The 21350-nt window shown below is 42.1% G+C and overlaps 2 protein-coding genes across 14 annotated transcripts in view; one reads left to right on the forward strand and one right to left on the reverse strand.

The window, feature by feature from the left end:
- tango2 (transport and golgi organization 2 homolog (Drosophila)) overlaps positions 1 to 5623 on the reverse strand; it is a 40271-nt gene extending 34648 nt beyond the window's left edge. For 2 of the 3 annotated variants that reach the window (XM_034171098.1, XM_034171096.1), the window contains exon 1: positions 5499 to 5574. The gene's annotated coding sequence lies outside the window, so the exon portion shown is untranslated. Of the gene's footprint in view, positions 1 to 5429; positions 5432 to 5498 lie in introns of all 3 variants that reach the window. The other variant, XM_034171097.1, reaches the window with a different exon arrangement.
- Positions 5624 to 7687: 2064 nt separating this feature from the next.
- Positions 7688 to 21350, forward strand: part of arvcfb (ARVCF delta catenin family member b) — an 865966-nt gene continuing 852303 nt past the window's right edge. For 8 of the 11 annotated variants that reach the window (XM_034171100.1, XM_034171112.1, XM_034171103.1 and 5 more), the window contains exon 1: positions 7689 to 7981. The gene's annotated coding sequence lies outside the window, so the exon portion shown is untranslated. Of the gene's footprint in view, positions 7982 to 21350 lie in introns of all 11 variants that reach the window. The other 3 variants (XM_034171106.1, XM_034171108.1, XM_034171110.1) reach the window with 2 other exon arrangements.

Raw genomic sequence — 21350 nt, forward strand, 5'->3', positions numbered from 1 at the left:
CATTTCTGTGATTAAAAGACAGACTGTTTATTTTTTCAAACTGTGTTCAGACTCGGTGACGTGCACTTGTTAAATCAGACACAAACAGCTGTGATTTGACACTTTTCTGCTTTTTCTCCTTTGTCTGCCATCATATTATAACAGTTTTTACAGTGCACACGCTGATTAAAAATGGATCAGAAAAGTCTGCAACTTTACAGCACGGAGTCATAAAAGAGAAAAAGTACAGCTTACCTTTGATTTGGAGGTGATGATTTAGAAATAAAAGCTTGTTGATGGTCAAATTAGTCCAGACTAAAGCATAATCCAGAGATGGCGAACTTTAAAACTGTCACACACATCATTGCAAGACACCGAGTTACAGAGGTGCAGCTGCATAAATCAGGCTTTAAATTAATTAAATAAATCATTATAAATTGTAAATTTGATAGCTTAACTATTTTTATATTTATCTTGATAGCACCTGTAACTGGATGTGTTGCTGTATGTGATTAAATGATTTTTTTTAAATGCTGAAAACATTAAAGGTTCATTCTTTTTTCTTTTTTTTTTGCCTTCTTGCTCTCGGTCGGGACGGTCGCATTTTTCTCTCCTCCTCCCTCCCCAACTTTCCTGCTACTGTAGCGTGTTTTGTCTGTGAGGCTGCCAGCCCTGCTCCTCTGGAAAATGGCAAAATGGATCTGATCAAGTGGTCTCTGAACGCAACTGACACTATTTTTTCCACAAGACACTCGGGAGCGGAGGACCCGACCTGTCCTGTCGGGACACATGTGGCGGGTTATGTGATGGACAGCTGGCGGAGGTGAAAGTCATGTGCCTGTACACGTTGTCTGTGGAGGACGTTGAAGATGTTTACTTATTTGCAGCTGTGGTGACCGGGTTTCTGCTGTGTGGGGCGGCCATAGCACTGGTTTACCGGAAAATTAAGAAGGTGGAGGCGGCATTAATTGGCCCGTCCAGGCTGCCCCACATGACTGATTCGATTGGAAGGGCAGTGTCAGCTCAGGTCGGCGGGTTGTCAACCGCACGTTGGAATCCATCTCGGGGAGAATGGTTGCACTGGAAAACCGCTTTGATCGTCAGTAAGACCACATCTCCACTCTCCTCTATTCAGATGTATTTGGGAGCCACTCTGAAGTTTCAGACTGTGGGATCTGCCAGGCGTCTGTTAATGTGTATATCTATTTGGTTTCCAAACACCAGCTGTCCTTCAAGGCCGCTAGGATAAAATCCTCCCCCCGAAGAACACTCCTGATAGCCTCGCTCCTCGTCTCCCCCGCCTCTTTGTCTTCCCCTCCCTCCCTCCCTCCCTCCCTCCCTTCCCAGTCCTGAAATGTTGACTGTGGGACCTTGAGACTCTGGTGGACTGATTCAGGACTGGCATCCCCCCCAGGATGGACAGATAAGGCCTGTCGATGGCGCCACGGGCGGCCTTCTGGGCTGTCTGTCTGGACACTGGACACATCCAAGTCTCGGCTGTCGTCTGTCGTGATTTGTTTTTTGTTATGACTGTTTTTCTGTGCTATGGGTTTTTTTTGCTCTCCAGTGCTGCTGCGTGAGTTCAACACAGCAGCAATGGAGGTTTTTCTTTTCCCAATTCTTTCCTTGTGTGTGCTTTTATATGTGTTCATGTACCGGACCGGCTTATGTGTGTTGTTGTTTAAGTGTGTCATGAGGCTGGTCAAGGTTTGCTCAGCCCTGCTCGTGACCTAGGGCAGGATATACATCTGGAGCTGGTCCCGGGTGCCAAAAAAGGCAACCTCTGCTCCTAACTGGCAATTAGGATGGGTAAAATGCAGTAAACACATTTTATTGTGCAGGGAACATGTTCCTATGTGAATATGACAATAAACTCCTTTTGAATCCTTTGAATCCTGAATCCTTGAGTAGTTTGTGCGCAGTTGGGCCCAAAATGGCGCCATGTTCTGAGTTGATGCCACTCTCTCAATTAAGGCACACTAGTGCTGAGGAGGGACATGCTGCCGAAGTTTTGCATTCTATGTTTGTTTTTAATATTGTAATGGATTTAGTCTTTCTCACTTTGTTGGAATCCACTGTCTCGCACTGCCCAGGCATTTAACAACAACAACAATTGGAAAAAAACTTGCCTCTAATTAAACTGTCTGCTCCACCCAGCATTGTCAAGCCAGCCGGCGTTGCTAAGCACGTCGCTAAGACCTCACCGAAGTGCCCGTAAGTGCGACCGACTCAATATGACCCATCCACCTCACCCAAGTTTGATTATATCAGTGAAGAACAAATTATTAATTGTTCAATTTCACTGTTAACTTAATACTCACATTTTACATTTGCAGGGAAAGAAATAAAGAAAACATAAAAAGCAAATCCTCCAGAGAGCTTGTTGAGTAATTGCATATGTGCACCAAGAGAACATTCTCCGCTCTGCCCATGATGTTACATATTGTTTGGGGCAGAAGCATGGACATCAGTTGTGTTATTTTGTCATTGTTTATAGGCCCCCTGGCCCATATTCTGAATTCCTGGATGAATTTGGTGAGTTTGTTTCTAGCCTGTCAACTAATGCTGATAATATTTGGATTATGGGTGATTTTAACATTCATATGAATCGGCCCTCTGATCCCCTCTGTAAATCATTCATGGAGATTGTAGATGCATTGGAATTTCAGCAGTGTATTCAGGGCTCAACACATATTGGTGGTAATACCCTGGATTTGGTTTTGGTACGAGGTGTTGCTGTCATGAATGTTGGTATACTGCCCCTTGCATCGGTGGTCTCTGACCATTCACTTATTAAGTTTACATTTACATTATCGCGTTTAGTGGAGCAACAACCTGGCCTATTACTGCGGCGACGCCTTAAACCTTCAACTAGGACTGAACTTGAAGCCAGATTGCCTGGTCTTTTAGCTTCAACTTTGCAGAATGCTCAATCAGTGGACAGTCTGGTGGATGGTTTGAATTCGGTACTCAAAACTACACTTGATGAGATTGCGCCTCCTTTATTAAGGCCTTGCCTTCCCAAAGTGCAGTTGCCTTGGTTTAATGGTTACTTGCAGGACCTCAGGCAGAAGGCTAGAGGTCTGGAACGGAAGTGGCGTAGCTCTAAATTAGAGGTGTTCCACTCTACATGGCATGATGCAGTTGCAGAGTATAAGGCATGCACTATGGACTGCTAAGCAGGCTTACTATTCGGATTTGATCAATAAAAATAAGCACAACTCAAATTTTTTGTTTGATACTGTAGCATTTCTTATCCATGGTCAGTCACCTGTTAGTCCTTCTCCGTATATAGCTCAAGACTTCTTGGAGTACTTTGAGAAGAAAATAGAAGACATTAGATTGAGCATATCTAAACATGCTTTGGCTCAATCTCTGCACCCTGCTGTGGATGTGGGTGTTAATAATGAGGGTGACACCTAGATTTACAGAATTTGATACTATTTCACTAGACGCGCTAGCAAAGCTCGTGATGTCTACAAAAAGCACAACCTGCCTATTTGATCCTATACCAACAAAACTTGTTAAGGACCTGTGGCCCGTTCTTGGGCCTACTGTGTTGGAAATTGTTAATCTTTCATTAAGCTCTTGTTCTGTTCCTGGGTGTTTTAAATCTGCAGTGATTAAACCTTTGCTTAAGAATCTGGTCTTGACCCTGGTGTATTGAGTAATTACAGGCCGCTATCAAATCTGTCTTTCTGTTCTAAAATTCTGGAAAAAGTGGTCTCACGGCAGCTTGTAGACCATCTTACTGAGAATGATCTTTTGAGCCATTTCAGTCTGCTTTCAGAAAACATCACTCCACAGAGACAGCTCTTACCAGAGTTGTGAATGATTTTCTGTGTGCAATGGATTCGGACACCACAATGGTTTTAGTGCTCTTGGGTCTTAGTGCTGTGTTTGATACTGTGGATCATCGTGTTTTACTTGATAGGCTGGAAAATTACTTTGGGATTACTGGAAGTGTTCTTGCTTGGATGACGTCATACTTGTCCAGTCGTTCTTATTGTGTTTTGTATAATAACACTACTTCTGGTCTTGGTAAAATGAAATTTGGGGTTCCACAGGAGTCTGTGTTAGGCCCCTTTCTTTTCTCACTCTATATAGCGCCCCTTGGGCATATTCTGCAGCATTACGGGATTGCCTTTCATTGTTATGCTGATGATACTCAATTGTACATGCCGGTAACTGCTGGTAATCTGCCCATATAAAAGCCTTGGAAGATTGCCTTATATCTGTGAGAAGTTGGTTGTCTAGTACTTTCCTACTCTTGAATTCTGATAAGACTGAATTATGGTTCTTGGTCCATCCAGACATCGGCATAATTTTGACCAGTTGGCGCTTAATTTTGGTTCGTGTGTTGTGCATCATACGGACAAAGTGAGGAATCTTGGAGTACTTTTCGATCCTACATTGTCTTTTGGTCCCCACATTAGAGACATTACGAGGACTGCCTTCTTTCATCTGCGAAATGTGGTGAGGATTCGGCCCATCCTGTCTATGGCTGATGCTGAGACTTTGATACATGCGTTTATTTCTTCCAGATTGGATTATTGTAATGTTTTATTTTCTGGCCTGCCGCAGTCTAGCATTCGAGGATTTCAGTTGGTACAGAATGCTGCTGCCAGACTTTTGACACAAATAGAAGGTTTGACCACATTACTCCCATTCTGGCATCCTTTCATTGGCTACCGGATTCTGCCAGATCAGATTTTAAAGTTTTATTGTTGGTTTATAAAATTGTTCATGGACTGGCACCTTCCTACCTGGCGGACTTGGTTAAGCCCTACGTACCTGTGAGGCCCCTGCGTTCACAGGGTGCAGGGCTTCTGTGTGTTCCAAGGATGAACAAGAAGTCTGTGGGGTATAGAGCCTTCTCCTACCGTGGTCCGACTTTTTGGAACGATCTACCTGCCATTAATTGGCAGTCTGACACGGTGGATACTTTTAAATCAAGACTGAAGACCCACTTTTTTAGACTGTCTTATCATTAATTTAATTTGTTTGTGTTTGCTTTGTAATTTCCTTTTATTTTTCTGTGTTTTATCCTTTTATTGTGCTTTTCTTGCTTTTAATTTTGATTTTAGATTAATTTGTGTTGTTGTGAATGTGTGAAGCGCCTTGGGGCGACTTTGTCGTGAGTTGGCTATATCTATATTAATAAATTGAATTGAATAAATTGAAATTGAACAGTTATTATCAGAAGAGTTTATACTCGTAATCATTTTTATATTACTCTGTGAGAGCAAAGGTAACTTCTCAAATTTATCTGATTAGAATGACCCAAACAGGAGAATAAAGCCCCAATCCCACATTCCTTTAAACACATAAAAGCGGGTGGTTTATCTATATATCTAATTATAATATGGTTCATATAACGTTAGCTGTAATGATCCTATACTTTCAACTCGCTAATATAAAAAGCATTGCTAACAGGTCCATGATGACACTGCTATAACTATACGTTCGTTACAAGAAACACAAACAAGAGACAAATTTAGTGTTAAATAAACACATACCGAGCATTTTATATGACAGACACATCATATGGAATCGTTGTTGAGGTAATACTCACTCTGCTCCTTCTTGGTTGTCAACTCACCAGGGTACAGACCGTCAGTTCGATTTGTTGCACCCGTACGTACCGCTGGAATGGTCACAAATGCGTGTGGTCATCAAAACAAATCCGCCCACCCCGATTCTAAAACTAAAAACCAAGCGCATTTCCAACAGTGCTCAACGCTGATTGCTCAGGAACAAGGAAGAGGAGTCAAACTACCAATAAGAGAGGTTTCATTTTGTGTTTTTTTTTTGTATTACATTTCCTCCTGACAAAAGTGACTTTCAAAATAAAGCACTCATGCAACAAGCCTTTCCGCACGAATGAAACCATTTATGATGCGGTAATAACCACTGAAAGAATCACTAATGAACGTAATCACTAGACGGGCTCTCATCAGAGATTTGTGCAAAATTTAAGGGATATTTTTATAATTTGATAGTAGTTAATTTCGTCCTTGGTATCAAATTCATACCACACCTTCTGTCAGTCCCACCTTGTGAGTAATCTGTTAGAAAAACAAAAATCCAACAACCAAAAACAGAAAAACAAAACTGCCCAAAACGGCCTCAGGTCCTTTATAGGACTTTCTCTTCTTTACTTTGGTCACACTTTTTGAACTTTCTATTTATGTTCAACTTTTGCATTTGGTGTACACCTTTTCATACACATTATTTCATTATACTTATAGTTTTTGACATAAAAAGGAAGTTTATGGGATACCTTTGTGATGACAATCATATTGGTGTTAAACCAATATGATTATACCATGTTGCTTGAGGTCTTGACCTGACTATTCAGGTATTTATGGTTACACAATTCTAGTGTAACCAGGCACAGTCTGGTTGTTCCTCACACACTTCTAATTGTTTCACTGGTTTAACTGGTTTAGTTATTGGTTGTACAAATAATTTATGCACAGTAAACTACCATATATGTACATACTTTCTATTGTTTTCATTATTGTTTTCCGGAATTTTAACATTTCATTCTTTGAGTCGCACCATCTATCTTCTTTTTGTTGTTGCTGTTGTCATTGTTTGTTAGTTTATTTTGTGTCACACATCCTTTTATTAAATAAAAATGATCAGTTATACCATTTACCAAATTGACAGAAGACCCCGGCGCAGTGAAGTACAATGAAAGTAGGTAAAAAGCTGGTTTGTCACAGATGATACAGGCAGGCTTTGTGAAGGTGCACAAGAGAAGCAGCCTATATTATACAACTGTCTGGAAAGATGCGGACACGTAGACTAGTTGCTGTCACCTTGACACCTGCACACTGGACCTGCTGGCCCATGCCTAGATAAATGTACCCCATGGCCAAAATGTTGAGGATGCTTCTTCACAATGCAAGTGGTACGCCTCATCTGAGTCCTCCAGAACACTATATATGATTTTCAACTTTTATTTTAATAAACAGAAAGATACTGCAGAGCCCTGCGATGCCTCTGTTCCCATCATGCAATGGAACAGTGTTCTCTTAGAAAGAAGCACCACAGTGGAGTTGGTACTCCAGGCCTTCAGTCCAGACCTGGCCACATGTTCATTCATCCCTGACTCAAATATGTTGTGATTGAATGCTTTGGTCCGCAGTGGCATGTGGTATAACAGGAGAGATTCCTTATTTACATTTTGGAACATATTGCTTTTGAAACAGTTTATGTTGTTTGAACACTCACTGCATGCCTCACATTTAAAATAGGGTATGTGCTGTACTCCATCATATTTCAGAATGGTCTGGTTGAACCAAATTAAATAACAAAAATACTTTTACTTTGAAAAATGCATTGTAAAATGTCCTCTTTTTTTTATTTTTGCTGACTTTATTAAAAAAAAAACGTTAAAACAATAAATCACATGAATCCAAACTGGGGGAAAATTATAAAATGGATCATAAATCAATAATAATAATATATTTGACCAAATATTTAACGGTATTTATGTCATGAAAATGATAACCTATGTGAATGACTTTGCATAAGCAGTTAACACAGACCGCACAAGAAGATTTTGATGGAACAATAAGAGTAAACTAATAGGATTGCTAATTATACAAATTAATCATTAACTCAACGGTGCGAAATATCCGCCAATAGCGTGCCGCGAGTAAGAAAGGGGCGGAGTCTGTGACAGCATCCAACAACACTGTTGAGGATGATGATGAGCGGATGAAGGCTTGTCTCGCGCACAACAAAACCTTGCAGTCATTAATTAGTAACGGCGGTCACATTTGAAGTTTTCTTCATTAGGTTTTAGCGAGGGGCACATGAGTGAAGATACGAAGTGTCAACAATAGCCAGCTAAGAGCAGATTCACATTTAAAAGCTTGTACTATTCATACAGCCAAGTTATACGCAGAATATTCAAGTGAGGCTCGGACTACTTTTCACTGCGGAGTCACTTCACCTGCACCAAAGAGGATGTTCGAGACAAACTAAGGTAATTACAGCAACCTGCAACCGACAAGTTTCAGCCTGAGCCATTATAACTGAACAGGAGGCTGGTACAATATTTGCTTTTACATTTTTACGCTGCAGTTTATTACGCTTTTGTTAAATAGTCGTTGTGGTGCGTTTGTCAGAAATGTGGTTTGCGCTGTTGGAAATGTCTCACTGCGCCAGAAACACGTTCTGTTACGTTTGCGTGTTTTTTTATGGATGCTGCGATAAGCAGCGACCTGTCAATCATCTCATCCTTTGACTTGCCCGTTGTTTTGCCCCTCCTCTTTGTGAGTGTGTTGCCATGGAGAGGTTTCCGTTTATTTTTCCATATTAGGAGAATAAGGGGTTGGGCTGGCCATGTTTGGTGCTGCATTCACTGGTCGTCGGCAAAATGCTTGTACGGATCACACGACCGAGGGTGATGAATTCTTTTATTGAGCCTGCTGAGCTTTGTCACACCTACTACCATTAACTGGTTTCCACAAATGTGCCTGGCTTGATACATGCAGTTGCATTCTTTTAAAATTTGATTATAATTCATCTCTGGCATCGTTGTTGAATTTTGAGAATAAGATTCAGTAATATTTTCCTTGCTTTTTGCAGATGATCTTGACCCTACTACACGATTGGCTAGTTCAATACTCATTGCAGAGGTGTACTTCTTAAATTTTTTTTGGTTTGATTTGTTTATTTAGCACGAAATAAAACACATATAAAATAATATATATACATAAAACAACCAAAGAGAGAGGGAGAGAAAAAAATACAATATAAATAAAGTGCAAGGGAGTGGTGAAAGCCAAAAGGCTTATAAAGAATCCACTCCCAAACAAAGCAAACATAACAGAATACAACAGAATTACTCCATTTTTTCCAGATTAAAACAAGTCATTGTATATACACCTGCAGGATCTTCGCTTTTAGTCCACTTTTATACCATTCCAAGATTTAATGCCATGAATCTGATGTGATGCTGATAACAAGTCGCTCTATGCCAGGGGTGGCCAAGTTCGGTCCTCGAGAGCCACATTCCTGACACTCTTAGTTGGCTCCCTGCTCCAACACACCTGAATCCAATGAAAGACTCGTTAGCAGACTTTTAATGAGCCTTTCATTGGATTCAGGTGTGTTGGAGCCGGGAGACAACTAAGAGTGTCAGGAATGTGGCTCTCGAGGACCGAACTTGGCCACCCCTGCTCTATGCAAAGCTAAATGCAAATGTGCAGCCTGCCTGGTTGGATAATTATGAATTTGATGGTTGTGCACAAAATAATATTAATGAAGGAAGGCCACTTAATATCATAGAGAGCTCTGAAAACAACGTACAAGTCAATAAAATATTTATATGGAAACTATTTAAAAATTGAAATTTAAAAAAACAGAGGTGCACTTGGAGCACAAGGTTTCGAACAAGTAGCTATTCGAACAAATTTTTTTCTGGAGAAGAAATATTTTGTTTATATAAGTTGCAAAGGTACTTCCCCATACAATATTACAATAACTTAAATATGGATAAACTAAACTATAATATAATTTTTTTTGTGTGACTCAAACTTTGAGTTTTAATTTGTTTTTTTTTCAACACAAAACAAATGTTACACACCTCAAATAAAATATTGAACTTCACAGAACAAGAAAAAAAGGTACACTGCTCCTTGACTCATGAGACAGGTGTAAACAAGACATGTTTAGGAGTCTATTCAGCAGACTAACACTTAGATTGCCCATTTATTGTCCCATGTGAGATTCAGTGTCCACAGAAAATATTTCAAACAATCCTGGTATTACACCAGAACCACCACCTTGACATTATAGCATTCCAAACATTTAGACTAATTCAACCAGAGTGCACACACATACAGTTCAACTGCCCTGTAGTGAATAAAATCTTAAGAACATGCTCCATTTCTCGTGATATTTTTCATTCTCATTTATTATACTATAAGATGCTAATGTATTTTTTTTTAAATGTGCTGCAAAATTACAGCTCACTTTAATGAATAGAAAATATTTACCTCCGGGTGGAATTCCATAACGAATATTTTACTTTCCTTTTAACACTGTCTGCAGGGAGGAAGTGTTACATGAGGTTTTGAAATGACCAGAAGCTACCTTTGACCTTGCGTGATGCGTGTACACGGGGTGTGCACACTAATATGTGTAAGATGTCTTGTAAATCACTTCAGAGGTATCATTTGGTTACAAACCAACATTTTTAGGTTTAGAAATGTTTATTTTTTGCTAACTTTTACAAAAATATGAGAAACATATTATATTTATACAGAAATAAGCTGTTTTGGGGCGTTTTCTGCCATGTTGGTGTGAGCAGCCAGCTGATGTCACTGTACCTTTCGCTACTTTGATTGGTTGTCGCGGTGTGCTTCCGAACAGCCCTTGCTGAAGTTGGGGTAACATGGCCGGGACTGAGGGCAGAAGGTAAGCATTTTTCTTGGGTGTTATGTCATACCAAGGTGGAGCGAGGGCGGCGTCTGAGAGAGTTATGACGCGCGGCTCCTCACAACAGGTGGAAGTGAGCTCGGCCTCAAACAAAAAGTCCATGGGGTCCTGAATACAGGGAGGAACCCAACCCTGCTCAAACTGCGATTTAATGTTCTTAAGCTCAGGAAAATTGATTACCAGCTCAGGCTCAGCCAAAAAGATCTGATCAAGAGCTGAGAAAATGCGTTGTTGGTTCCGCCGACTGCGGCAGTCCTGATACTCCAAAAAATAAGTCTTGAATTTTAAATAGTGTTGTAGCCGTGTCCTGTAACGCCTGACCTTCAGCCTCTGATGATGCGTCGTCATCAATGTCCTCCCCCTTGGAGTCGCTGTCGGAGAGCGGGAGGCTGGATGCCAGATGGCCTTCAGGCTGTCCGATCCAAGCTGGAAGTTTCTCAACAGCAAAGAACTCGTCCAGTTTTTCCAGGTCTGGGAAAAACCCATAAAGCCAAGCATTGGCCTCAACAAGATCCAGGGCTTGGTTAAGATAATCAAATATTTTCTTTGGTGTGAAACAGGCTCTAAAGCAGTCAAAGCAGAATTCAATTTCAGAAAAAAATGTCTCTGATTAAAGCAAGGTCATTGGCTGTGGTGACCGAAGTGGAGTTCGCTGGGTCCATTTTCTGGCTCGTTTGTTCTGTCAGGCTGGGCAGGTGGCAGGCACCTGAATTGTTAGGACCCAAAATGCAAACTCTCAGACTAGGCTTGGATGTAGAAGAGATCATTGTCTTTAATTCAGGCTCTGGTTCGGTACACAGGTGATCAGTCAGCGGGGCAGAAGCACAAACAGGGTCAGGCAAAAACGCAGTCATGGTTTAGTAGGGTTCAGACGCACGAGCAGACACAGACACCAAGGGCGAGGCAAAAGGCAAAGTCAAAAATACAAAGCAGGATCAGAATACACGGCAAATCAAAAACTGGACTGGAAACAGAGCTGGCAAATGTACAAGGACAACAAACGAGCAAGGGAGTGGTGGCTGGGTGGAGATTAAATAAGACAGGTGTAACAAGGTGCACGTGAGGAACAATCGAGAAGGGGGCGTGGCTAGTGGATAAATACTACACTGTGCAAGACAGTGAGGGAGGATAACACAAGGTGGAGTGAAGAAAAGACAGAGATTTGTGAACAGGTGACAAGAGTGTGACTAAATGAAAACACAAGGCAGACAGAGTTAAAGTGAGACAGGGACACATGGCAGGTGCAGAATACGAGAATACGAGACATGGAGCTAAATACTAAAATGACATTAAACATAAACTGACTAAAGAAAACTAGGCAGTAAGACAAACCATAAGAAGAAGCAGTGAACAAACAATAACCAAAACAAATCCTGACATAACAGTACAACAAATATTATAACCAAGAAGAACAAGAGATAACTAAACAATGACTGAAAACTAGAACAGAGTGAAAGGCCAAAGTAAAAAGTAACAAAGAAAACAAAGTGACAAAACAGAAAATAACCATATGATGAAAATGAAATACCTAGTGAATCATAAGAATAAAGTGGCAAGAAAAACATGACAGAAAAACAGATGATGAAAATAATAACTAATAAATCAAAGGCACAGCAGACGGGAAAGGAAACCATGAAAAGGGGAAAAATAAGGGTTCAACGCCCTGACCTGGCCCAATCCCTGACACAACTGTTTGTTGTGATTTGGTGCTATATAAATAAAATTGATTTGATTTGATTCAGATTAAGATAATTATGGGTCAACCAGTCCTTCACTTCCTTCAAACAATTATTCAAAAGTTTAAAATTGTCTCTGCCCAGGTACAGCGGAAGATAAATTTGCAGATCATCTGCAAAGCAGTGAAAAGAAACACCATATCTTCTAAAAACTGACCCGAGTGGTAGCATATACAGAGAAAACAATAAAGGGCCCAAAATGGAACCCTGAGGTACTCCGCATTTTAGTGGGGCAACATCAGATGAATAAGGGCCAAGGTGCACAGCAAACGACCAATTTTTCAAATAGGATGTAAACCAATGTAAGGCAGTACCTTTAATGCCAACATGGTTTTCAAGGCGCGACAACAGAATTTTATGGTCAGCTGTGTCAAACGCTGCCATTAAATCTAAAAGAATTAAAACAATAGAATGACCAGAATCAACAGTTAAAATTAAGTCATTAAAAACTCTTAAAAGTGCAGTTTCAGTGCTATGGCGCAACTTAAAACCAGATTGAAATTTTTCAAAAATGCCATTAGCCTCCAAGTAAGTTTGAATTTGTTTAAAAACCAAATTTTCCAATATTTTGGACAGAAAAGGCAACTTCGAAATTGGCCTATTTAAAAAAGTCCAAATTTTGCTTTTTAAGCAAGGGCTGAACAACCGCATGGTTAAAAGAACTAGGAACACAGAAGTCAGCGATAGATTCATGATCTTCAGTAAATAAGGGCCAACCACATCAAATGCATATTTGAGCAGTTTGGGAGGAAGACAATCAAGTGGACAGTTAGAGGGTCGGAGCTTTTGCACAGCAACAGACAGATCACTGAGACTAATTTGCTCAAAATGCTCAAAAGCCGTAGAACAGACTATGTTCATGGAGGGATTTGCCTCAAAAGAGGCAGAGGTTGAAGCCCTGATGGCAGATATTTTATCAATAAAAAAGTTAAGAAAGCTATCACACAATGTTTGAGAGTAAACAACACTGTTTAACTCCACAGGATTCACTAATTTGTTTACAACATTAAACAGGACCTGGGATCTCTTAATATTTGACACAATTAAATCTTAAAACTCTGTTTTGGTCCCGATGTGTCAGCAGCTCAGCTAAGTATGGTGGGGCCAAACCATTCAGAGCTTTAAAAACAAACCTAAGATTTTTAAAATAAATTCTAGCCCAAACTGAAAGCCAATGGAGAGTGTAAGATGAGAAAAGCCTTTATTCATCCCTCAATGGGGGAAATTTCAGTGTCACATCGCAGCATAGAACAGTAGGAATAGACAGAAGGGCATGCAATAAAACAAACAAGTACGAGGTCTGTTAGAAAAGTAACGGACCTTATTATTTTTTCCAAAAACTATATGGATTTGAATCATGTGTGATTGCATCAGCCAAGCTTGAACCTTTGTGCGCATGCGTGAGTTTTTTCACGCCTGTCGGTTGCGTCATTTGCCTGTGAGCACGCCTTGTGGGAGGAGTGGTCCAGCCCCCTCGTCGGATTTTCATTGTCAGGAAATTGCCTAATCAACTGCCGCTTTACTGCATCAAAATTTTTTCAGAAAGTGTGAGAGACAGCCAAGTGGAAACCATTTGGAAAATTCAGATGGCTTTTGGTGAAGATCTTATGGGGATCACACAGATTAAGGACAATTCAAACTGGATTAAAGACGGCCCACAGCAGCGGATGGCGAGCGGCGATCGACAGGCTCAAACGACCAGATCATTTCCAAAGTGAATGCTTTGTTGATCCGGGACGTCGTCTGACTACCAGAGAAATGGCAAGACAGCTGGACATAGCACTTTTTCGGCACATTCCACTGTTACAGGAGTTTTTGTAATGGAAAGAGGAGCGGAGAAATTCGCCATGGAGCCGATCATGGCGCGGGACGAAAGCACCTCCGTGTTGGTCTCACAGGACAAGACCTAACATACCCAGCTCTTGCACCATTCGGAAAATTCAGACGGCTTTCGGTGGCTTTTCAGTCGTGTGCCTATCCGAGAAATTGTGGACGAGCTGGACATGCCACAACATGTCCTGTGAGGCTTCATCACGGCGTTGCTTTTTGTTCTGTGCCCTGCGCCTCCGTCCCGACGCGCGAATTCCTCAGCACGTCTTTTCATGACAAAAAACTCCTGTAACAGTGGAATGTGCCATTCATTTCCAAAGTAAACGCTTTGTTGATCTGGGACGTCGTCTGACTACCACAGAAATGGCAGAAGAGTTTGACATCAGCACTTTTTCGGCATGAAAAGACGTAGGCAAATTATCTCCATGTGAGGAAACTGCTCCTCGAGGGAGGAAAATGGTAACTTATGGCACTATGGTGGTTGTTTATATATGTGTATATATATATGTATATGTATATATATGTATATGTGGTTTTGGCACTGATCTGACACCCTACAGTTTGGAAGTGGATTCTGCCATGACCTGATGTCATGATGCATCTCTACTGTGATTGGCTGTCATCACATTCATCTAAATAATCCACCTCCAGTAACTCTTCAGATTCAGAAGAAGACACCCCAGGTGCAGACAGAACTCCACGTGTCTTCTGAAGATTCATTATTGGAAAAAGAGGTTGTTGTCTGGTAGAGCACTCTGGAGATGAGGCCGGAATGTCCTCCTCAGAGTCCTCATCAGAGGAGAGAGGCCTACCATTCACAGAGATGATGGCAATGGCTGGGTTGGTTATGGTTTTATTCTCAAACTTTTGCTGGTCAGGAAAAAGTTCAGGATGGTCCTGTCTATACTTCCTCGATTCTGCTCTGTTGGGACAGCTTTGGATTACGGTACTAATCGTAGAAATTATAGTGTTACTGTCCACTGATGTAATAGCTATTACAGCTGCCATGACAACCCTATAAATTTGTGGAAGATCCCTGGCAAGGTTGCCTTTGGCAGTTCCCGACTTTCCCTGACTGCTGAAGCACTGCCAGAGATAAACTGGGGCTATAGCATACAAGCAGTCCCTGACAGTGCTGGTTATAGTATTCTTCCCATGTCCCATTCCAGGGGCATATGCAGTCAAAGCGTTGATGAGGGCATTCCTTCGGCGCCTGGCTCCCTTGTCCTCACCATCAGGTGTCTCATTGGCACTCTTCAGCTGCAAGTTGAAAATTTCCATTGTTATTCATAAGAAATGACACACATTTTACTATTAAGATACTATACAATTTGAGCAGCATGGTCATAATTGGTATTCTCAACCCAACAACCTATTGTACAGGCCCTATATTTTTATCAAGCTGTTTATACTGGTTGCAGAATTTTCTCAAGTTACGTAGTTATCAGCAACCACAATGGAGAAAACTGATCAGAAGTGGTATATGCCATGAATACAGCATGTTGTTTCATAATATACTCTAAAAAAATAAAACAACAAAATTTTGTTGAAGTGAAGAGGATCAGACAAATGTAAAATGTATTAACTCACTTCTTCAAGTGACTTTACAGGAACGCCCAAGACTTCCAGGCACTGCTTGTAATTGGTTGTAGCTCGCATTTCTGGATTAGAGCTGGACATTCTTCTATTGATCATATCAGCAGCATCCTCATCATCAATTTCAAGTTCCCTCTCCTGGTATGTTCGGGAAGGGACACTCTGTGTGAGCAGTGCATCAACTTTGCAAATGAGGTCATTCTGCTTCTCCTGGAACACAAAATGTATACACACAAATGTTACTACCTTCATACAGAAGTTTCCATTCACCCCCCCCCCAAACATCTACAACAAAATCAGTTTTTAGTTGGGACAGGTCAGTTTGTTTTTTTTGCCCTAGAGATGTGTGTGTGTGTGTGTATACGTATGTCTATCTATCTATCTATCTATCTATCTATCTATCTATCTATCTATCTATCTATCTATCTATCTATCTATCTATCTATCTATCTATCTATCTATCTATCTATCTATCTATCTATCTATCTACACTCAACAAAAATATAAACGCAACACTTTTGGTTTTGCTCCCATTTTGTATCTAAAACTTTTTCCACATATACAATATCACCATTTCCCTCAAATATTGTTCACAAACCAGTCTAAATCTGTGATAGTGAGCACTTCTCCTTTGCTGAGATAATCCATCCCACCTCACAGGTGTGCCATATCAAGATGCTGATTAGACACCATGATTAGTGCACAGGTGTACCTTAGACTGCCCACAATAAAAGGCCACTCTGAAAGGTGCAGTTTTATCACACAGCACAATGCCACAGATGTCGCAAGATTTGAGGGAGCGTGCAATTGGCATGGTGACAGCAGGAATGTCAACCAGAGCTGTTGCTCGTGTATTGAATGTTCATTTCTCTACCATAAGCCGTCTCCAAAGGCATTTCAGAGAATTTGGCAGTACATCCAACCAGCCTCACAACCGCAGACCACGTGTAACCACACCAGCCCAGGACCTCCACATCCAGCATGTTCACCTCCAAGATCGTCTGAGACCAGCCACTCGGACAGCTGCTGAAACAATCAGTTTGCATAACCAAAGAATTTCTGCACAAACTGTCAGAAACCGTCTCAGGGAAGCTCATCTGCATGCTCGTCGTCCTCATCGGGGTCTCGACCTGACTCCAGTTCGTCGTCGTAACCGACTTGAGTGGGCAAATGCTCACATTCGCTGGCGTTTGGCATATTGGAGAGGTGTTCTCTTCACGGATGAATCCCGGTTCACACTGTTCAGGGCAGATGGCAGACAGCGTGTGTGGCGTCGTGTGGGTGAGCAGTTTTCTGATGTCAATGTTGTGGATCAAGTGGCCCATGGTGGCGGTGGGGTTATGGTATGGGCAGGCGTCTGTTATGGATGAAGAACACAGGTGCATTTTATTGATGGCATTTTGAATGCACAGAGATACCGTGACGAGATCCTGAGGCCCATTGTTGTGCCATACATCCAAGAACATCACCTCATGTTGCAGCAGGATAATGCACGGCCCCATGTTGCAAGGATCTGTACACAATTCTTGGAAGCTGAAAATGTCCCAGTTCTTGCATGGCCGGCATACTCACCGGACATGTCACCCATTGAGCATGTTTGGGATGCTCTGGACCGGCGTAGACGACAGCGTGTACCAGTTCCTGCCAGTATCCAGCAACTTCGCACAGCCATTGAAGAGGAGTGGACCAACATTCCACAGGCCACAATTGACAACCTGATCAACTCTATACAAAGGAGGTGTGTTGCACTGCATGAGGCAGATGGTGGTCACACCAGATACTGACTGGTATCCCCCCCCCAATAAAACAAAACTGCACCTTTCAGAGTGGCCTTTTATTGTGGGCAGTCTAAGGCACACCTGTGCACTAATCATGGTGTCTAATCAGCATCTTGGTATGGCACACCTGTGAGGTGGGATGGATTATCTCAGCAAAGGAGAAGTGCTCACTATCACAGATTTAGACTGGCTTGTGAACAATATTTGAGGGAAATGGTGATATTGTGTATGTGGAAAATGTTTTAGATCTTTGAGTTCATTTCATACAAAATGGGAGCAAAACCAAAAGTGTTGCGTTTATATTTTTGTTGAGTGTATCTATCTATCTATCTATATATATATGTATATGTGTGTATATATATATGTATATGTATGTATGTGTATATATATATATATATATATATATATATATATATATATATATATATATATATATATATATCCTTGTCATACAGGTTGATCTTCGAAGAGAAATATTTCTCAAACACTTTAACTTTGTCCATACTTGGTGAATTCTCTATGAAGCCTTCACTGAAGTACAGCGCCCAACCTTTATATGGACAGCATGCATTCAGAGTGGACTGATTAAGGACTCTGTGGCTGTTGGACGAATGGATGGATCCTCCTCGTCCATCTCCCCCACCTCCTCCTGCTGTCCTTCCTCTCCATGACCGCCTCTGCCATCCTCCACGGCGTCGCCACCCGTTACCTCCTCCACTGCCTCGCCATCCATAACCTCCACCACCACCTCGCCATCCATTACTTCCTCCTCCTCCTCTGCCTCTCCATCCACTACCAATGCCTCCTCTTCCTCCACTCCATGATCCTCTCCTGGATTCCTCTCCACTCATCTTTTTTATAATTTTGCTAACTAACGTTATTGACAAAAGAAACGAAACTAACATAACATGACTTCAAAAATTCCCTCCACTGACGCACCGAAAGCATTGGCTTCCTGTTAATTCTAGAATAGAATTTAAAATTCTTCTTCTTACTTATAAGGTTTTGAATAATCAGATCCCTTCTTATCTTAGGGACCTCATAGTACCATATCACCCCAATAGAGCGCTTCGCTCTCAGACTGCAGGCTTACTTGTAGTTCCTAGGGTTTGTAAGAGTAGAATGGGAGGCAGAGCCTTCAGCTTTCAGGCTCATCTCCTGTGGAACCAGCTCCCAATTCGGATCAGGGAGACAGACACCCTCTCTACTTTTAAGATTAAGCTTAAAACTTTCCTTTTTGCTAAAGCTTATAGTTAGGGCTGGATCAGGTGACCCTGAACCATCCCTTAGTTATGCTGCTATAGACTTAGACTGCTGGGGGGTTCCCATGATGCACTGAGTGTTTCTTTCTCTTTTTGCTCTGTATGCACCACTCTGCATTTAATCATTAGTGATTGATCTCTGCTCCCCTCCACAGCATGGTTTTTTCCTGGTTCTCTCCCTCAGCCCCAACCAGTCCCAGCAGAAGACTGCCCCTCCCTGAGCCTGGTTCTGCTGGAGGTTTCTTCCTGTTAAAAGGGAGTTTTCCTTCCCACTGTCGCCAAGTGCTTGCTCACAGGGGGTCGTTTTGACCTTTGGGGTTTTTACGTAATTATTTTATGGCCTCAGAAGAGTTTATCCGGACATTCCACTGTTAAAGGAGATTTTGTAATGAAAGACGTGCGGACGGATTCGCGCGTCGGGACACAGCTGCTCATCATGCGGCGCCACATGAAAACGCCTCCGTGTTGATAACCATTTGTAAGATTTAGGCGGCTTTCAATGGCTTTCAGTCGAGTGAGTATCCGAGAAATTGTTTAACAGCTGGGCATGTTCAAACTTGTCCTGTAAGCCTTCCAACGGAGTTATTTTGCTGTGGCGCAGCACCATGAGCAGCTGGGTGCCGACGCACGAATCCGTCCGCACGTCTTTCATTACAAAATCCCCTTTAACAGTGGAATGTCCGGATAAACTGCTGATCCTGACCTCTTCTGAAACTTCTCTGTTCTCTCACGACATCCTGGGTCAACAGAGGCTTAAATTTGGATGTTTTCAGCTCGAAACAGGCTGATGACGGCGGCTCGGGGCGCGGCGCGCCATCCGGCTCCATGGGCAGTCCTTAAAGCGACAGTAACACTCCATAATTTCTCATCAGCCCTTAAAATTTTCACCGAAAACCGTCTGAATTTCTCGAATGGTGTCTACTCGGATCTGCCTCACAGTTTCTGAAAAAATTTTGATAAAGCAAAGCGCCAGTCTCTCTGCCATGCTGGCATTTGGCACGTTGGAGAGGTGTTCTCTTCACGGATGAATCCCGGTTCACACTGTTCAGGGCAGATGGCAGACAGCGTGTGTGGGGTCGTGTGGGTGAGCGGTTTTCTGATGTCAGTGTTGTGGATCAAGTGGCCCATGGTGGCGGTGGGGTTATGGTATGGGCAGGCGTCTGTCAGTGCTGTGTTCAAAAGATCGATCCACGATCCGATATCGATTCACGCTCAAAAAATAAGATATCGATCCAAAAATATGTGGATCGATCTTTTCCAGGTGGCTATTAGGGACTATTTTCTTTGACGCGGAAGGAGCAAAATAAAAAGCGGGTGCCGGCTAAACGAAACCGAAACTTAAGAAAGCAAGATGGCAGAAGCTGCAGAGGTAAAATCACCGCCTGGAATGAAAGCTGATGTTTGGCAATACTTCGGATTCAAACGTTACGAGGACAAAGACGAACTAGACAGAACAAAAGCAGTGTGCAAACTGTGCCAAATAGAGGTAAAATATAGTGGCAATACCACCAATCTCTGCAACCACTTATCCAGGCACCACGCCGCAACAGCTAAACCTGTCGCTAACCAAACAGCACTGGAAAAGGCATTTGGTGTTAAATTTCCCTCAAATTCTAAGCGTGCCTTGAGCATAACTGAGGGTCTCGGAATATTTATTAGTAAAGACCTACGACCCTACAGTGTGGTAGAAAATGCTGGATTCAAACTACTGATCAAGAGACTAGAACCACGCTTTGTCCTGCCCAGTCGCAAACATCTGAGCGAAACGGTAATTCCACAAATGTATTCGAAATCAAAAGATACCCTTACACATTCGCTGAAATCTGCCGAGAGAGTGGCACTGACCTGCGACTGCTGGACCTCCAGAAATACCGTGTCTTATCTGACTATTACATGCCATCACATTGACGAGGAATGGAGGCTAGCTTCTAGTGTTCTACAGACCAGAGAAGTTGAAACGAGCCACACTGCAAGTAATCTCGCTGATCTGCTCACCAAAGCCATACAGGAGTGGGGAATCACTGACAAAAACCCCGCAATTGTTACGGATAATGCAGCCAACATCGTGAGAGCGGTGCAATTAATGGGCCATTTTCACATGGGCTGTTTTGCGCATCTCATCAACTTGGCATCCCAAGCAGGACTAAAAACTCCTGCTATCGCACGCTTACTGGGGCGGGTAAGGCGAATTGTGGCGTTTTTTCACCGAAGCCCCACTGCGAGCCACACATTAAAAGAGAAGCAGCAGCTCCTTCAATTGCCACAACACAAGCTCATTGTGGACGTCACAACCAGGTGAAACAGCTCCCTGGATATGCTGGGACGTTTCCTCGAGCAGCAGCCAGCCATCTCTGCAGCGCTGCTGTCACCTGACGTCCGCAGGAGGGAAAGCGATATATGCACTTTAATGGAGACAGACATCACCACCGCAGAGGACGTGGTGAAATGCCTAGGGCCAATGAAGACGGTCACGCTCGCCATCTCCGAGGAGGCATCTCTAACTATGTCCATTGTTGCACCACTGCAGTTTCAGCTTCTGAGTCAGATGACATGTACTACTGAAGACTCTTCTGTGATTAAGGAGCTCAAAACAGCAGTTCATAACAACTTGAACTCAAGGTATGTTCATTTAACATGGCTGTGTAGTAGTAGCATTGAAATGCATTAGTCTATAGTTTTTTAATATACTTGTCTGATTTTATTCACAT

The sequence above is a fragment of the Thalassophryne amazonica genome, chromosome 5 (assembly GCF_902500255.1).
Source record: "Thalassophryne amazonica chromosome 5, fThaAma1.1, whole genome shotgun sequence".
NCBI classification, from domain to species: Eukaryota; Metazoa; Chordata; class Actinopteri; order Batrachoidiformes; family Batrachoididae; genus Thalassophryne; species Thalassophryne amazonica.